Below are 18,916 nucleotides of genomic sequence, written 5' to 3' on the forward strand. Positions count from 1 at the left end.
CTTGGAAGTAGGACCATCCTATTCTCTTTAGAAAGAAGAAACATAGCAAACAGGCTCAGATGCTGTTTTGAAGTTGTTTTCTACCCAAACAACTGACTCAGAAGAGGTGACATACCTTTTTTTCTCCCTCCCTCCTTTCCTTCCTTCCTTCTGAGGATATTCACCTCAGTACCAGCTGCTGGGCTCAAGGCTCGGGCTGATCACTGGGGTAGCACAAATGACAATGCTTGGCTTCCCCTTTGGGAGCTTTGATGGAACAAGGAAATGGTATCTGCATTCCATAAGCATAGGCTTCATGGGTGCTACATTCCCAGGTCGGAGCTTAGGAAGTGATAGGGGGTCTGGAGGGGAGTTAGAAGCCTGGAATTAGTTTAGTTCTCCATCAAGAAGTAGCTGTAGCACAGGGGTTCAGCCTGTGGTTCTGAAGTCACATGCCTGGCTCTATATCTGACCCCTACTACTTTCCAGCTGTGCGAATTTAAGCAAATGACATGATCACTTAATGCTTTTAAAAGGTGTCTTGGCTAGAACTATAATTATAGTTCCTCCATCATAAGGCTTCTGTGAGGATTAATTGAGAGTTAATCCATGTAAAGGGTTAAGTGCCTGGCATATGACAGGGCTAGCTATTATTTTTAAATATTTTCTATTAGTTCCCAAATGTTCTTTTTTTAAAAGATTTTATTTTTAAGCAATCTCTATACCCAACGTGGGGCTCATACTCATGACCCCGAGGTCAAGTCACATGCTCCACCAACTGAGCCAGCCAGGTGCCCCTAGTTCCCCCATGTTCTTGAGCATCTATACTTGGCCAGTCCTATGCTAGTTGTCCGGGAAGCAAAGATGAGCACCCTCACGGAGCTCCCAGGAGACAGGTGCACATGTCAGGCATTGAAAATGATGTGTGAAGTCCAGGACTGAGACACAGGCAGAGTTTATGGAAGCAGGAGGAGAGGCACCAAACTCATTCTTGTTGGGGAAGGGACATCAGTGAGGAGTTTGGGGAAAGCTGCCAGACTGGGGTCCTTCTTCTTGAACAGTCATGAAAAGATGAGTAAGAGTTCCACCAGTGGGGATGGAAATGGATGGCTGGGTAAGAGCAATCCGGGAAGAGGGGACAGAAGGGAAGCTAGTGACAGAAATTTGTGAGCAGGGAAGACCTGTTTAGTGTTGCCAAAATACCAGGTTTGAATATGAAGTGCCTCACAGAGTTTGTCATGACTGGTGACAGTGCTCGGAGGTTTTAAGTAAGACAGTGCATCCTGTGAGCAGGCCCAGCGGTCAGCAGATTCGGTGTTAATGGATGAGTGAGTAAAGGGTGAGTAGGATTTTAGCAAATCAGTGTAGGGAGTTTTAGTGGATGGGGCTCAAGGTGGATGATGGCATTGGCTCAGGTCTGGAGACTCATTGTAAACAACAAATACATGTAAATGTGTCTATATTGTGAAGGCAATGCATGCTTATTATAAAAATAGTCAAGTAGTACAGAAGGCCATATATTAAAAGGTAAGACTTCCCCTCCCATTTCTGCAATCTCCTAATCCTGACTCCTGGAGGTAACCGGTGTTAAGAATTTCCTTGGGTTTCTTTCCAAACAACTATGGGCAGACTCACCTACAGAGAAAAAGGAGGTGTGGTGTTGAGATGCTGGATCCTGGAGCCAGCCTGCCTGGGTTCCTATGATAACTCTGAGACCCTGTTAGTTTCATGGGCTCACTGCAGTTACATGACCCCCCTGGGCCTCAGTTTCCCTATGTGTAAAATGGACATCTACGCCATAGGGTCGTTAGGAGGAGTAAATGAGTTAATATATGCAAGGTACTTAGAGTACCTGGCTTAGAGTGTTTGTTATTTTTATAGAGTATAAAAATGCTTTGCAGTATGGCTTTTTCTGTTACTAGAGAATCTTGCACACCTTTTCACATCGGTAAACAGTAATCTACCGCATTGCTGTTAATGCTGTGTGGCACTGTGTGGTATGGATATGCTCTAGTTTATTTAACCACTCTCATATTTACGGACATTTACGTTGTTTCCAGTTTTCTGCTACGATGGCTATCATTGTGTCCTTGTTCAATTATTTCCGTAAGGCAAATTCCTACCAATCACATTTCTCATAGAAGGGACAGCCGCATCATCCACTAACTATTCTTTTTCAGTGAAAGCAACTGGCAGCTGCTCTCCCGCTCGAGCACATCTCTCGAGCACATCTTGAGGGACGGTCGACGTCTTTCATCTACAGCTGTGCACCAGGCTGGGTCCCTGCCTTGAATAAACGGTTTAATGGAGCCAATGGGAAACTGTGGGGAGGAGTCAGGCCAATGGATGTAAGAAGTCCCTCTGGGAGGCAGGGGGTTCTACTCCTCTCCCCTTTCCTTCCTGCTCTCACCTTCTGCCTGAGATTCAGATTGAGGGAGAGCTTTTGGGAGTAGATTTGGGTGATCCTAGTGATGTGGAAAAGTGATGAGTGTGCAGGAACAAGCTCTCCTGCAGCTCCCTTGCTTTCTGGCGACGTGGCTCTGAGTGAACATTTGAGCCCGTAGCACCTGCATGGAGCCCTGTGGTCTGGCGGTAACCCAGGGGCTCACAGACTTTCAAAGAACGTCTGGTATCTAGAAGAGGGTCCAACACCAGCTCCTCTGGCAGTGGCCGGATCTGTCACAGCACTCAGGCTCTGCCTACTCCCAAGCCCTCTGGGGCATGTTTCCACTGATGCAGAGCACCACCCCTCCCAGCCCGTGAAGGACTGATGCTGGACCTCACCTCCACGCTGGGAGGCACCCTCCGGCCAGAAAAGGGGAATGCTGTCCTCCCCGCGAGCTGCAGTTTTGTTTCCTGCAGTTCTCAGTCACTCCCAGTCAACCATGGTCTGGAAGCAGACGACCCTTCTTCCCTCCGGTCGTCAGAATACGTCATACGCTGGACTATGTCACAACGCCTGCGTCATTTTCTCACGTCATCGCCTCACGCAGGCATTTTATCTCTCACGTTATCGCAAGAAGAGGGGCGAGTCCTGCACAAGAAGGTATTTTGAGAAAGAGAGACCACATTCTCATAACTTTCAGTACAGTATGTTGTTATAATTGTTCTGTTTATTATTAACTATCGTTGTTAATCTCTTACTATGTCTAATTTGTAAGTTAAACTTCAACATACTTAGCGTTAACTCTAAACAGGGTGAAGAGCAACTTCATTTAAGTAAAACGATGAGTTTACTCAGGAAAAGCAGAGGAGCTGCAATTCGGGCCTAGCAGGCGGTGGTGAACAGTAGGCACGTCTGCAGAAACAAAGGGAAGGTCTGCTTTGATTATGCTTTAGAAGGAAATTGGGAGGGTTGTTCTGAGCAGAAGTTCACTGGAGAAGGACAAGAGTTTGAGGTGGTGGCAGTCCAAGTGGCCACAGGCTGCAATTCATGCATTCTTACTGGGGCACGGTGGGCTCTTCCTTCCTTTATTTAAAGACAAGAGATAAATTCCTATGTGAAATGTGCCCTCCCTTGTTGAAATGGTTATCCATTCTTCCTGCTGGTTCTGTAGGCTGTGGGACTGGTGTGTGCAGGGCTTACGACTCCATTTTAAATGAGGTTTCCTTTTATTTTCACGGTATTTATGTATAGGTAAAACATAGTGTATATAGGGTTCGGTACTACCTGTGGTTTCAGGCATCCACTAGGGGTCTTGGAACACCCCCCCCCATAATAAAGGGGGACTTATGTAGTTGTGTGAAGAAAACCTCAAGGGCCCCAGTGTGATGAGGAGCCTGCTTCTCTGAGCTGGCACTGGGAGGTGGGCATCGCCCACTCTGGAAGAATCCCAGTGATGGAGGCAGGGACAACAAGGGTGATAGATGCAGTGGGGAAGAACTGTCTGAGGAATACTCCAGAACTAGCCCCCCCCCCCCCCACAGTGATTCAGAGCTGTGGGGAATGAGAAGCACTTGTAGGAGTCCAAACACATTTAATTTTCCAAATCTCTTTTTGCTGGAAGTTATGAGCAGGGCTGACAGCCACCCTTTCCTTCTGAGAAGCCCTTGAACTTCCTGGGATGACCCCTCAGGAAGGAGATTCTGGACCTGCACATGAGAGCATGTATGTATAAAAACAAAAAAAGATGCTGGTATTTGCACCTTGAATTGGGGAAGTAGATTTTCCCAAATTGTTCTTCTAAAAACTTGGACCAGTTTATAGTTCCATTGTGTATGAAAGTGCCTATTTTCTCTCATCTTTGACAACAGCGAGTATTATTAAGCTATACTTATTTTGCCAAACTGGTAGGGATATAAAGTGGTATCCCCATTTGATTTAATTTGTGTTTTCTTCATTATGAGTGTAACTAAGCATACTCGTATCTACTTATTGGATGTTAGCATTTCTATTTGGTTGTGTGGCTTCTCCTCATTGATTTGTAAAAACTCATTTTATAGTAGGGAAATTGGCCCTTTGTCTAGCAATTGAGTGGCCAATATTCTCTAAAGTTTCTGTGTTCTTTAAACTTTATTTTCGGGGTGCCTGGGTGGCTCAGTCAGTTAAGTGTCTGCCTTCAGGTCAGGTCATGATCCCAGGGTCCTGGGTTCGAGTTCCACATTGGGCTCCCTGCTCAGCAGGAAGCTTGCTTCTCCGTCTCCCGCTCCCCCTCCCCCTGCTTGTGACCTCTCTTTCTGTCAAATAAATAAATAGAATCTTTTAAAAAAAACTTTATTTTCTTGTGCAGAAGTATAAACATTTTATATAGTCAGATTTAGCAGTCTTTTCCTTTAGGGCTTCTGGGATCTATGTCATACTTAGAAGGGTGTTTCTTCACTCCAAACTTCTTAACTGATTTCTTTTTCTGTTACTTCTCTAATTGTATTTCTTTGCTTTATGTAAATGTTTTTTAAGTCTCTCTGGAATTTATTTTGGTATAGGAAGTGAGGTAAGAATCTAGCTTTATTTCCTTTTCTAAAATGGCCAGCTAGTTACCCCAGTGTTATTTATCAGCTAATCTTTCTTTTCCCTGCTGATTTAAAACACCTCCTTTTTTCATACGTCAAAGTGTCTTGCTCTCTGTACTTCAGACATCTGGGTTTTGTCTCAATCTCTGTCACTAATTTTATGTGATTTTTGCAAAGCTCCATCCTCATGGGCCTTAGTTTACTCCTGTGTAAAATGTAGGGTGGGAGAGATGGTGTTTGAATCCCTTTCTAGCTTTTACGATGTAGGTTAATGCCACACTTCCATCATGATATCAAATCCTCCTTTTCAAGTCTTTTCCAGTTAATTGTGGAGACAGGTTCACCAACCACCCAGTGCTCAGGGCCTGTTGCCAGGGCAGTGTCTATGCCCTTTTATTGTTACCTTTCTTTTCATGAGATCATTATGTTTGAATCTTTGAAAGCTTAAACCCTCTCTTACATGAATTCTTGTGTGGCTTCTTATAGTGAGACAGAAGGAAAGAAAAGGGTCTTAATAAGAGGTTCTTAACTTGGGTCTCTGGGGAAGAAGGTTATGAAGAAAGTGATGGGAAGTTATTTAAACACTTTACAAGCTTTTGGAAAATGGGACCCACAGACTAATTTCAACATTACTTTCCTTGGTTTGGGTTAGAAGACTGTCTACACAGTAAGCTCACAGTAGTTTATGCTGCTGGTGGTGGTAGGGTATATGAACAAACATTTACTGAGTTCCAGGTGTTCTATATACAGAATTGATTTAATGCTTTACAAACCTTGCTAGATCAGTACAACTGCCTTCATTCTGAAGATGTGGAAGCTAAGCAGTAACTTGCCTTAGACCACCCAGTAGGTGTAGGGCTCAGTAGGTTTTGAACTGGAGGATTTGAGCTCAGGTCCATACAACAATTCTTCCCCGCCCCCCCCCACCCCCCATACTTCCCACACTACAGTTTCCCAGGGGAAATTCTGATTGGTAGTTGAATATGTTGATTGGTAAGAAAGGGCTAATGGATCTATTTCCTTTGGTAGGCAATCATGGTACAAACCTGTTAAGTGTTGGCCCTGATGGAATCCATGGGCTCCAGAGGTTGATGCCTTCGACTGTGGGATTAAAGTAACTGTGTTGACCAGATTTCCCACAAGGTGGCGCTGCAAGCTCAGCAATGGAGTCGTCCTTCCTGAAGCAGCCCCCTTGAGCCCCTAGGTGCCTCTGGGGACATGCACACAGATTCATCATCCCCCAGCAGATGGAATTTCTCTTTAAGCTTACTCTGAACTCTGACCAGGTGGGTGGGGCACAGGTGAGTTGGTTCTCTTTGGAGTTAAAGAGGGCTTGGGGTGATCCTCTCCTTTCCATGACCTTCACTGGTACAGGATCTGTGTCCTTGGCAATTAGGTGGCCTACGGTGGGGCTCCTATGCTGTGGGGTGGTTGCATGGCTACTTATAATAGATGGTAGATTTCAGGTTGAGGGAGATCTTTCTGATTTTGTTTTTAATGTGGTACAGGTAGGAGCATTTACTAAATGCGGACTGGAAGGTCCCTGTGGAAAGGTGAGAAGTGAGTTTGAGACCCTGGTGTGCTAGGGTTAAGGCAGCAAGGAGGAAGCAGCATAAGGGAAGGGAACTATTATTTATTGAATGCTTATTCTGTGCCAGTCACTGAGAGGGAGCTTTCCCCATGTTGTCTTACTTAGTCTTCACACTAATCCTGTGAGTTAGCTACTGTTGTTGCCCTCATTTTATAGATGAATAGACTTGCCTTGGACAGTTGAACAGACTTGTCCAAAGTCTCTAAGCAGGATGGCTTTGCAGTTAGGATTCTGTAGCAGTCCATGCTCTAAGGACCAGATCCCAAAGACTTGGGAAGAAGGGGTACAAGGAGGAGCTCTAAAACCCATCATTTAGTAGTGAAACCAGTACCATACTCACTTTCTTAAAACCTTGGTTCCTGTAAATGTTCAAGAAACTATTTGTAAAAAAAAAAAATGAAGTGGGGGAGGGATGCGGTATTATCATCATTTTACAGATGAGAAAACGGAGACTTAGTAAGCAGTACAGTTAGGGTTCAAATAAAGTTTATGTGACTCAGAGTATCTGCTCTTTTAAAAAGGTAAATATCATTGGAATATGCGAACTCATCATTCATTCACTCAACAAACACTGACCAGGCAGCAACTAACACCAGACATGGTAGCAGCAGCTGCTTTCACTTAAGATTAGACCTTTGTACATATTCTTTAGTCTTCCAGGTTCATCCTTGTATCATCCATCCTGGTGCAGTGTCCTGCATCATAGGCAGTCAATAAAGGCTTATTGAATGGAGTGGAAAGGAGTTGAATTGACCTGATTAGATAACCTGGAGTGCTTGAAGTGCTCCAGGTCCTTGGACTTTCCCAGTCTTATGAAACCAACTATTCACTTTGATTTAATGTGGCCAGCACTTGTTGAGTGACTGCCATTTTATTTCTTTACTATTTGGCTAATTTTGGCCATATCACCCAGCCTGCTGCTAAAATTAGATTGCACACTGAAATATAAAGCTACGCTAAAATCTAAGGCAAGGGCAGGAACATATGAGCTTCGTACTGGAGGTAGAAAGGTGGTATTTTGTTTACTATAAAGCTGTTTTTGAAGTCTGGTTATTCTTTTAACTAGTGTGTGAACTTGCACAGATAACATACCTTTCTGAATATCAATTTCCCCCTTTGTAGGATGCATTCTTTATCCCACTGGATCATCACCAGTACCAGCAACTTGAGGACAGTCTGAGTGCAGGGTATTATATTTTCAGTTCCAGGCAGAGGACCTGGCAACTAGCTAGTGCTCAATAAATATTGAGAGAAGGACACTGCTTTTCAAAGTTGGTAAGGCAGATTTCCAGTTTTATAGATAGGGAGACAGGTCCAGGGGGTTTGTTGAATGAGAGAATTAACTTGAGATTTATTCAAGGTTATGCATCTAAAAGCAGTAGAAGCCAGATTTTCTGAATCCTGGCCTTGTAATGTACTGATCTGAGTTTTCCTGTGAAAATAACCTCCTAAGGGATCTATGTGGTCTTTCGTAACTCAAGTATCCTATGAGTTTAGGTCAATCACTTTGGTAAGTGGAAGAGAATATGATCAAAGATCATAAACAATGACCAGGATTAGTATAGGCATTTGTAAAGTTGAATTCATTCATTCGTTCATGCAACAATGATCCTTTAAGTACTTACTCTGTACCAGAGCCCATGTTATATTTTGAGGGTAAACACAAAAATGAAATACAGTTCTAGCTTCCACTGAGCTTACAGTCTGGTGGGAAGTAGAGAAAGCAGCAATCACGAACAGGCTGTTGGTGTTAGGACTGGGGGAATGGAGGGTATGTGGGAGTGAGAGGGAGAGATAGGAAGGATCAGAGAGGGCTTCCTGGGAGATGTGTTGTGTGGGGGGTTGAGAACTTAAATAAGAGTAGAGGCCAATGAGAAGAGTTGGAAAGAAGAGTTTCTGTGACTGTGGAGTATGGTGGGCTGTTCATGTCCTCTGTTAATGCTCTTCTGCTGGGAAAGAGGGAGAGGAACATGTAGTCTCTGAGGTGAAGTATGAAGGATGCATTTCATTTTGTAAGAAGGAGGTCCACACATACTTACTTGGCCACCAACTCAGAGCATTCATGTTGACACAGGCCCCTCTCTGATGACTCCTGTGTCTAGGTTGATGGCTTTGGTATTTTGGTTTGGGTTCCCTAGAATCAGACCTTGAGACAAGGATTTGAACGCATTTGGTTTATTGGAAGGTGGAAGGAACATAGAAAGTGAGGAGGAGCGATGGGGGAAGAGAAGTCAGTCACTTAAGGGAGAGCTTTATGTCAGTTGTCATAGTGGGAAACTGTTGCTTTATTCCATGGAGACACTCTAGGAAACACTGCAAAACACATGTCTTAGAATTTTCTCAGCCAGTGGAAGAAGGAGCTGGGGTATTTATAGTTACTGGCTAAAGCCTGCATACCCCTCCCCTCCCTGGTGTGTGTGTGTCTGTCTGTGTGTGTGTGTGTTAAATGCCAGGCATTTCCAGCATGTGCAGTGGGTTCTTTTAGCTTGAAGTAGCCCTCCAAGAAGATAGAGGTGATAACATGAATGTAAATAGTGAGGGATCTGAGGGGTCTGGACAGAGCACTGTCTCTTATTCTTGGGGCCTTAGCATCACACTGTTATATATTGTATTATCATATTGGTGATGATTCTGTCAGACGTCATCGAAGGTTTTCAGTTGTCAAATTCCTTCTAGTTCCAGGCATAGCCCTTCAGATGGGCAAAAGATAGATACCTAAGTTGTGGACAGAGAGCGTGATCTTGGTGGCTAATCTGGAGAGTTCCTGGCTTACTGCAAACTTCACAGGAACTCATCTATAAATCCTCTTGCCTTTCAGAGTGTTTGAGCTCCACAAATAAGGCATACCGCAATACCAACACCTGGTCCCATCTAGAGGCATGACTCCAATAATAGGAAGAAAGTGGATCGTAGGACTCCTCTCTCTTGATGTAAAGGGACCTGTAATGTGAACAGACCTACATCTCTGCTCATATGTATGGACCACATGCCATGTGCCAGATCTTTGTGAAAATGTAAGATATGATTACTGTCTTTCAGAAGCAAATAGATTAGTTTAGAAATTTCAGATACACACATAAGAGACAGTTAACCATGCCAGACTAAGTATTGAATATTCCAAAATGGTGCCCCAGGTTCAAACAATGATTTTCCTAAAAGGAAGGATCAGGGCAGGCCTAGTTGGTGGGGATGAGGGAAGGAGATGGGCTTGAGCTAGACTTCGAAGGATAAGGCAGAGGAGAGGACAGAAAGAATTCCAGTTGGAGAAGTCACTGCAGGAAGGATGAATAGGGCAAGCTCAGAGGGTGCTGAATAGTCTGAAGGAGAAGGTTCACCTTAGAGAGGATGAGACAATGAAGACGCATATGGATATAGTTTTGAAAAGGCTTAGAGTTCAGCTTTCAGACTGTAAGTAAGTGGTTTTCAAAGCATTTTTCATGATGTCCTTTTCAGAGATCAGTGCTACAGGAGGAGGGACCACTTCAACCTGGGCAGCTCTATTTAATGCCTTTGTGTTTTGTGTTTCCAAATAAACTCATTTTAACAAAGGTTTCTATGGGTAAAAAAAAGACTGAAAGTCATGGTGGTAGTGATGGGGGAACCATCAAAATTTTAAACCAGTGGACAAATGTTAAATTAATAAGTCATTATTGGGTGCTTGCATTACGATATGCTCGGCAGTAGGGGATGTACAGATGAGTAGGGCAGTGGTGTGCAGATGGCAATCATGGCAGTGTGCAGGGCAGATGCAGGGGGAGGATATCTGAAAGCATGGAGACAGATTAGCAGCAAGTTTTAGTTGTCCTGACACGAAGTGATAACATCTGGAACAATAACTATAGAGCAGCATTTTAACTCTTTCCTCCACACCTTCTGGACTTTTGCATTTACTTTGTGCTAAACTTCCTGCCGATACTTCTACCCTATGCTAAATACTTCTTTTCTATTTTTTTGGAAGTGCCTAATGACTCTACAGGTTAGAGGATCCAGTCGTGCATTTCTACATCTACAAGGAGTGGTGAATGAGTACAGTGGCCAAGAGTGAGGAAGCAGGGTTTGGGAGTCATAATGACCTACAGAGCTCTTGCTAGGCCATTTAGACATTCAAAGTCAATGAGAGGAAAACCATGAATGGTCCAAACAATAGATGCCTGTGAGCTGGCTGTCTATTCTTGTTCAGTTCTTCTGATCCGTGCCCATATAGCCCATGAATTTTCTCTCTATTGGTATAGACCTGCAACTTTCTGTATCTTTCTTGACTGCTCTAATGTGTTAACTTGGTGTCTTGCCTCATGCCTGTGCAAAAGTTATTGACAGAATCTTAGAAACCCACTCCTTTGGCAGGAACAATGATGTGCAAAGGGATGTGCTCACACTAATGCCATCTTGGGCAGATATAAAAAAGATTTTTTAAGGGAAACATTTAGAAACAGAAGTGTTGAGGGTAAATGCCAAAGACCCCATAGTCTCATTATCCCACAGGGATAGTTTCCATGCTTGGAGCTCTCAGAGACAGATGTTCTATTTCTACGTTTAAAATGCTCTATATATGTAAGGACTATGGAGCCAGGAGATATCTACATTACTGTTAGAATAGAAGATCCCCGTTGTTAGGGTTACCAACCATTCTGTTTTGCTTGGGACTGCTGTTCAGGTTATAGAACTCAATGTCCTGCATCCTGGGAAGCTCTTTAGCCTCCTGCAAACTGGAATGATTGAACAAGTAGCCTTGTTAGAACAAAGAAGCCATCAGAAAAGCTCAGGAACTGGTCATAGCACGTTTGTTTGTTGAGCTAACCCATACGTACTGAGCCAGTGTTCTATTAAGTTACAAAAGGGGAGATGGAAGTCAGCTTCCTCCTCCAAATCAGGATTTGTCTTTCCTTACTCTATACCCTACTCTTGAGGGCTTATGAAATTCTATTTCCCCAGCTGATTCTATAGCAGTGTGTAGGAGTGGGAAGTCATACTCTAATCCAGTGTTTGGGATTCTCAGGTAGAGCCCCTTGGGGCTCTTTGACCATATGTATAATAAGAATGCAGAAAGTTATTCTCTATCTGGATCCCCAAGAGGTAGGTCTATTATTCCTCTTTGAGGATAAAACAGACTGTCTACTCTTTTACTCCAGACTGCAGAACACATTCAAGGCCATTGTTCATTTGTCCAACTAGGGGGGCCTGCCCATATCAAATCATTCCTCATTCCCTAGGTCAAAACCTTATTGCTTGAGTTCCCCCCTGATACCCTTGGGTCTTCTATAACCATGCCACCAGATCAAGCTATCCCAGAGTGGCCACAACCTTGTGTTGTTTAGCTACATCCACTTCTTCTAGGAAATCTCAATGGGGTGTGTATACACAATTCCAAAAGGTGCCCAGTTTAAGACAGCAATTCTCCCATTATTCTTAGCCAGAGATCTCCTTCTGTGGTGAGAGTCATGTGAAAGTCTCCCCATAACAGGCCAGTCAGCTTCATTCAACAAGGTTGATGGCATACTTCTTCATGCAAACTAACCATTCAAACCTCTAAGGATATCTCTGGCTTGGAGACGTATGATAGCTGCTCATCATAAGCGATGGTCTAATTCTAGTTTTGCACACTAACACATTTGCTTCTGATGATGTTTTCCTTGGGCCCCTGTTAGATATGCTACATTTAATATCACCTATTTCATGTCTAGTGGGGTTGACTGCTGTGGCTCTAGTAGCATCATAAAGGGAGCCTGTCCTGCCTTTCCTTCTGGATATGCTTTCCCTGTTTCCAAGAGAGTCAACTGCCCTGTTAGCTGAATCATAGTCCTGTAGGGGGTGGGATGCCCTACCTCTCTGTCTCCAAGATAATCTCTTATTACTTCTCCTTATGGCTCAAAAAGACTTCCAAGTTAGTAAAAATGCTCATGCTTTGAGCATTCTTACCTTCTTTAGATGCCTTTTAACTGCAGATCTACTGCTCTATAGCTTCCATGTTTAAGGGTGAAACTTTTCCAGCTATCCAGTCAGTGACCATCCCAAATTGCTGGTGACCTACCACTGTTCCCCAGCAGTGAGGTTTTCCAATTGCAGTAGTGTGGTTAAATTCTTTTCCCACTTGCAAAATCCCGTAACACTAGAATGAATGAACTCACCACGTTCAATGCCTCTTTGTACATGGTGTGTAGTAATCCACACTACTAATGATGTATGGTATTACCTATGAAAAATACTGAGAATGATCTACAAGGGGAGGAGTAGCAGAGTATATAGGATCCCCTGAGCCTTCACAGTTGTGCAGTGAGGTGTATTTGGCTTACAGAGCTGGATAGTGCTGTGGAAAGCACTCTGGTAGAAGAATGTTGTTAAGTGCCTTTCATATTTATAAGGAAGACCAGGAAGGAGAGGTTGGGGTGAGGAATCACTTAGTTTTCCATGTAACAAAGGTAGTAACCTGAAGAACCTCCTAGTTTAGCTAGGGAGTTTGTGAAATCACCCTTGCTAGCAGGGGAAACTTCACTTCTGTTCGATAGTCAAACTAGCTTATTGTGAAGACCTCTGGACATGGGGAGGAGGTGGATGTCCTTTGGCCATTGAAAACCAAAAGTTTGTCTCTCCTCAAAAAGTCATGCCTAGATTCTGGTTTGGTAGTAATAAATTTCTTTCATTGGGATACAACTTCCAGTTACTGTAAATCCTCCCTGATTTCTGTAGCTCTGGGGCTCAACTCTTAAAATATTCATACAAACTGTCTTGGTCTAATAAAGGATTTAAAATCAGAAGACATAGGTTTGAGTACATACTTGGCCATTTGCTAGCTATGTGGTCTTGGAGAAGTCATCAATCTTTCTGAATCTGTTTTCTCATCAGTAAAATATCTAACTCTTGGGACTTCTCAAAGAGTCAAATAAAACAACAAATGTCAATGCTTTTTTCAGACTCCAAGGCATTCTACAAGAATTTGTTATGATTATTATTGTTACCTGCAGAATCCTAGGGAACCTGATGGCACATAAATGGTACTGCTTGGTTCACCCTGAAGCAGCTGGTTCTGTTTACCACACATGGGTGAATGGTTTACTCCAAGGGAATAGTTTACTCAGTGCAGGATTGTGACTGCTACAAATAGCACAGGGCACCTCCCACCTCATGTAGAATGAGGCCTATACCATCCCAGGAGCCAGCCAGATGCCAGATGTCACACTATGTGTGCAATAGAGAGTAGCCAGACCTGCTGTTTTATAAAAATGTAATGGCAGGTACCTAATGTGATTAAAACTTGGGTGAAGAATCCTGATTCAATGACATGTTGTTCTGAATCCCATTACAGACATTCTCGGACAGCAAATTCCATTTTTTACCTGGTTGCCCATATGAGTTTTCCTGAATTTGGCTGAGCCCTCAATTTATTCTTCATTTTAAGCAATATGGTACAGTGCAATGAGCACTTACTTGAGAGAATAAACAGGCCTGGGTTCAAATCCTATCTCTGCTTCTTAAAAATGTCCTTTGGTGATTTACTATAACTGTCTGAGTTTTGTCACCTGTAGAGGGGGAATAATAATATTTACTTTGTAGGGTTGTGAGGAGTAAGATGATGTACGTAAAGCACCCAGTCCAGTATCCACTGGGCTGTACATAAATGTCAACCATACAAAAACATGGCCAGTGAGCCATCTGCAGCCCATCTGACCCCAGGGTAGGGTCCAGTTAGGATTCATTAATATGTTCCAGTGCTTTTTAAGTTTCACTGTGCCTACAAAGCAGTGGGTAACATTGCTAAAAACCAAGCTCAGATTCAGTAGGTCTAGAGTGGGACTTGAGAGCCTACATTTCTCACAAGTTTCCAGGTGATGACTCAGGGGCCATATATTGAGTAGTGACACATTTTAACCTTAGCTAACACGTCTGACCTAGTAAGCTAATAAAGTCCAACCATCTGTCCCTACTGCTCTTGCTTAACTCAGAAGTTCTCAAGCACCATTTAATTCACTGGTGCCTATATGACTGCAGAAGAAGGAACTATAAATATAAAAATTCCTAAAGGAGATTCTATTTCTATAGGTGTGGGGGTGGGGGTCTTGGAATCTGTATTTTTAAAAGCACCCTAGATGATCCTAATGGGAACCAGGCACACAACAACTGCCTCCAGGTGTTGAGCCAGCATGTTGAGATCTATTAGTTATTATAATTGAAGCTGAACACAACTCATATATAATCCTGAATGCTACATCAAGAAACTGGGCACCATGGAGGCTTACTGACAGAAGGATAAACAGGAGTGAGCCAAGTCTCTTTGGACAATTGATTCACATCATGACAAGTATTAGAAATCCCTTTCCATTTGCCACTATTATTAATAAAATAGTCATATATCTACATATTTATGGGATTCTGAGTATGTGGCCACTGGTGGCACAACTTGGATGTTCCTGAGTTTCGCTTTGCAAAGCAGCAATATGCAGTGTTTAAATTCTTAGGCTTTGGGATCAGATAAACCAGGGCTTATATCCAGCTCTACAGCTGAAAAGTTGTATGATCTGTGGGTAAGTCATTTAACCATATAAACAACAGCTTTCTTATCTGTAAAATGCAGATAACATTACCTACATCATAGGTTTCTGGTGAGGACTATCAAGACAAACATTTCTATTTTCTGTCTTTCCCACATTAGAAGATGGCAACCTGATCCCTCTAATTTCTCAGGTTAGAAGCCATACAGTCATCCTTGACTCCTCTCTTTCTTATATCCTACATTCAACATGCCAGCAAATTCTGTGCACTTCACTTTCAAAATAAACACAGACTCCAGCCACTTTTCACCAACTCCTCTGTTGCTCTCCTGGTTCCTGCCACCATTCTTGTTCTTGCAGTAGCTTCCTAACTGGTTTCTTGGGTTCTACTCTTGCCCTGCACCTTTTATTCTCAATATATTAACCAGACTTATTGGGTTAAAATGTAAGTAAATCATGTCACTCCTCTGATCCAACCCTTTGCCCATTTTTCTCAGAATAAAAGCTTAAGTCCTTACTTTGGTATTTTACCAGGTCCTATGTGATCAGACTTCCTGTTACCTCTCTGACCTCATTTCTGATTATTTCTCTCTCCTCTGCACTCTTCTGTAGTCATGGAAGCCCCCTTAATTTTTTGACCAACATGTCAAGCAAGCTCCAACCTTTGTTCTTTGCCCTGGGATATCCTCTGTCTGCAGTGCTTTTCTCTCTGATATCTGCATGAGCAGCTGCTTCAGCTTCAAGTCTTTGCTCAAATGTCACAGTGCTGCCTACTCCAGGCCACCCCATTTAAAATCTCCTCTTCCCCTGTCCCAGGACTCAGGAGCCCCTTTTACTCAATGCTACCTTTACCTTTTCTCCATCATCTTCTAACACATCGTATAATTTATTTTTCTATGTTTGCTGTTTATTTTCTGTCTTGAGTCACAGGAATGTCAGCTCCATGAGAGCAAGGGTTTGTTTCTTCTCTGATGCATTCCTGGACCTACATATACCAGCATGGGCTACATAGTGGGTAATCAATGTATATTTTTAAAATATGTGAATAATGATTACAAAATGCTGATCACAGTGCCTGGCATGTAGACGACATTGAGTAAATGGTAGTTTTTATCACTTGTGCAACACCTGAAATACTGTTCCTGTCTTGGAAACCTCTGCCTAGAGCTCTGCACAGCACATGTTTTTCACCTCAGAGAATCTTTCACCACAGCCCTGTGGAGTGGGTGGGCTGGGATTCCCACCCTTGTTCTGTCAGAGATGAGCAACTAGACAAACAGAGCTAAGTGATTCATATAAGTAGTGTGTTGTAGAACCAGAATGGAATGGATTCCTGGCCTCTCAGTTCTGAGCTCGTGCTCTTTCTGTACTTCCAGGAAAATCAGAAAGAAGGAGAGGACTTCTTACACCAAGTTCTTAGCTTTCCCAAGCCTGGATTACATGTTAATCAAACACCCAAAGTGCTGAGGTGCACAAGTGCCAAGATAATGTCAATAGTCTAACGTGAGACTCATCTATCTATATTACCTTGAAACAAAGATCTGTAAATGTGGGTGACATTGAATTGAATGACAAAGATCAATTACAAGAACTTTCACATGGTGGATAAAAAAAATTACTGATTCCCCAGAGATTGTAAATGTCTTGTCTTTTTCTGTTATTTGGCTAAAAGAAAGTCAGTTTGGAATAGTGCTAAGCTGTAGTAGAAATAAGATGTATTATAATAAATGTACTGGAAATTTAAAAATGAAGACCAAAACATCTTATAATTCTGTTATTCTCATAAATCCGTAGTTGTCACTTTAATATTTTCTTCTGCTTTTTACTTTTCTTTTTTGATTTAATGTATCCTGTACTTTTTAGCTTTAACTATCCAGTATTTAGAAATACTCTATTTAAAAGTTACATAAAATACCATCTGGTTGGTGTACCACAGTTCATTTAACAATTCTCCTATTGTTGGATTTGTGGTTTATTTTCAATGCTTCGCTATTTACATGACATTGCAATGACTGTCTTTGCATCTGCAGCTTTTCCTGTAGGGATCCCATCCTCCCACTCCCCCCCCCCACCCCCACCTACTCAAGAGTTTTTACTCTCATTTATGGTTTGGGATGGTTTCATGAGGTGGCTAATATATGTTTTGTATATTGGAAATTAGAAAACAGACCATCATCCCTTGCTAGTTAATTTTCCCATCAAGGCAATAGCTTCTTTGATGGCTCCATCCTGGAGATGATACTATTGGAATTATTTTCTTCTCTGGAAATATACTCAGTAAATAAGGAGGTTTCTCTTTTTGGAGGACTATATTGTTATTCATTAGGTATCTGACCTCTATTTTTTTTTTTAAGATTTATTTATTTGAGAGAGAGAGAGCATGCTCATGTGAGCTGGGGGAGGGGCAGAGGGAAGGGATTGAGAAAATCGCAAACAGACTCCCACTGAGTGCAGAGCCTGATGTGGGGGGCTCAATCCCAGGACCCTGAGATCATGACCTGAGCTGAAAACAAGAGTCGGATGCTCAACCAATGGAGACACTCATGTGCCCCTAGATATCTGAAATCTTGTTTTGATTCCCTTGAGACAGGCTCTGGTGGGAAGAGGGCTGGATTTGAAGTCAGAAAACTTGGATTTAAATCTTAGCTATGCCATTGATAAAAAATATTTTATAAAGATTTTACACAGCAAGGTATTATTATCTTTTTTTATAGAGAAAGAAAAAAACCGAGTTATCCAAATGGACTCTAAATTCCGAGAGTGTTCTGAGGGTTTAGATTTCTTTTCTTTTTCTTTTTCTTTTTTTTTTAAAAAGATTTTATTTATTCATTCGACAGAGATAGAGACAGCCAGCGAGAGAGGGAACACAAGCAGGGGGAGTGGGAGAGGAAGAAGCAGGCTCATACCAGAGGAGCCTGATGTGGGGCTCGATCCCATAATGCAGGGATCACGCCCTGAGCCGAAGGCAGACGCTTAACCGCTGTGCCACCCAGGCGCCCCGAGGGTTTAGATTTCTGCTTTGATTTTTAGGCCTGACTCATTAGAAAGGGATATCTGTGGTGCATGTGAGATTGTGCTTTCCAGTGGGTTGGTTGTATGCAGTAGAAAGATAGACCTGGATTTGACCCTAGGGAGATTTGACAATATCTCTGTGATGGGAATAATAATAGGGATGGAGGGAGAATTAAATGAGACAGTATAAGTCAAAGTCTTGTGGAGGGCTTCTTTAGTGTTAGTTATCTGCCACCTTCCTTCTCCCCTCCCCGACCCTCTTACCTCAGGAGGGGTTAATAGATATTGTCACAGATTTTTTTCAGAAGCTTTAAGGGAGTAAGAGTTTACTGTAGCACCAATCCATTTTATTTTGGTGTCCATAAAATATTTAGGAGCATTTTAAGTAGTGAAAACACTACTTATTTCAAGGGCATCTTGAATTATTTCTGGAGATAGTCAACCCAACTGGCTATATTCAGCAAGTGAGAGCCTACATCAAGCTATTTATTTCAGTATATTCGCTATGCACTGTGTCTTTCCTGTTGGTCCAGACAGAATGGATTTATTTTCAAGTCAAGATGAATGCTTATGTCTAAGACTCAGAGTTTGGATGCAGAATTGCAAGCATTGGTAGTTTAAGAGCATAAATATTGCTGCAACTTGTCCATGAGATGGAAAGTGATAATTTCTCTCATCCATTGCAATCTTATTTAAAAAGGTGTTTGTTTTACTGTTGAAAATATAACAGTTCTTTCCATTTCTATACCACTTTACATTTTATATAATATGTTCACATGAATTACCTCAACCAAATCTTACTACACTTCCTTGAGGGATTCAGATTCGAAAGGCATTTATTATTAAACACTATGTGTTAGGTTCAGTCACTTGGCACTTTCACATGACTTTCTCATATAAT

The sequence above is a fragment of the Ursus maritimus genome, unplaced genomic scaffold (assembly GCF_017311325.1).
Source record: "Ursus maritimus isolate PB19 unplaced genomic scaffold, ASM1731132v1 scaffold_16, whole genome shotgun sequence".
NCBI lineage: Eukaryota > Metazoa > Chordata > Mammalia > Carnivora > Ursidae > Ursus > Ursus maritimus.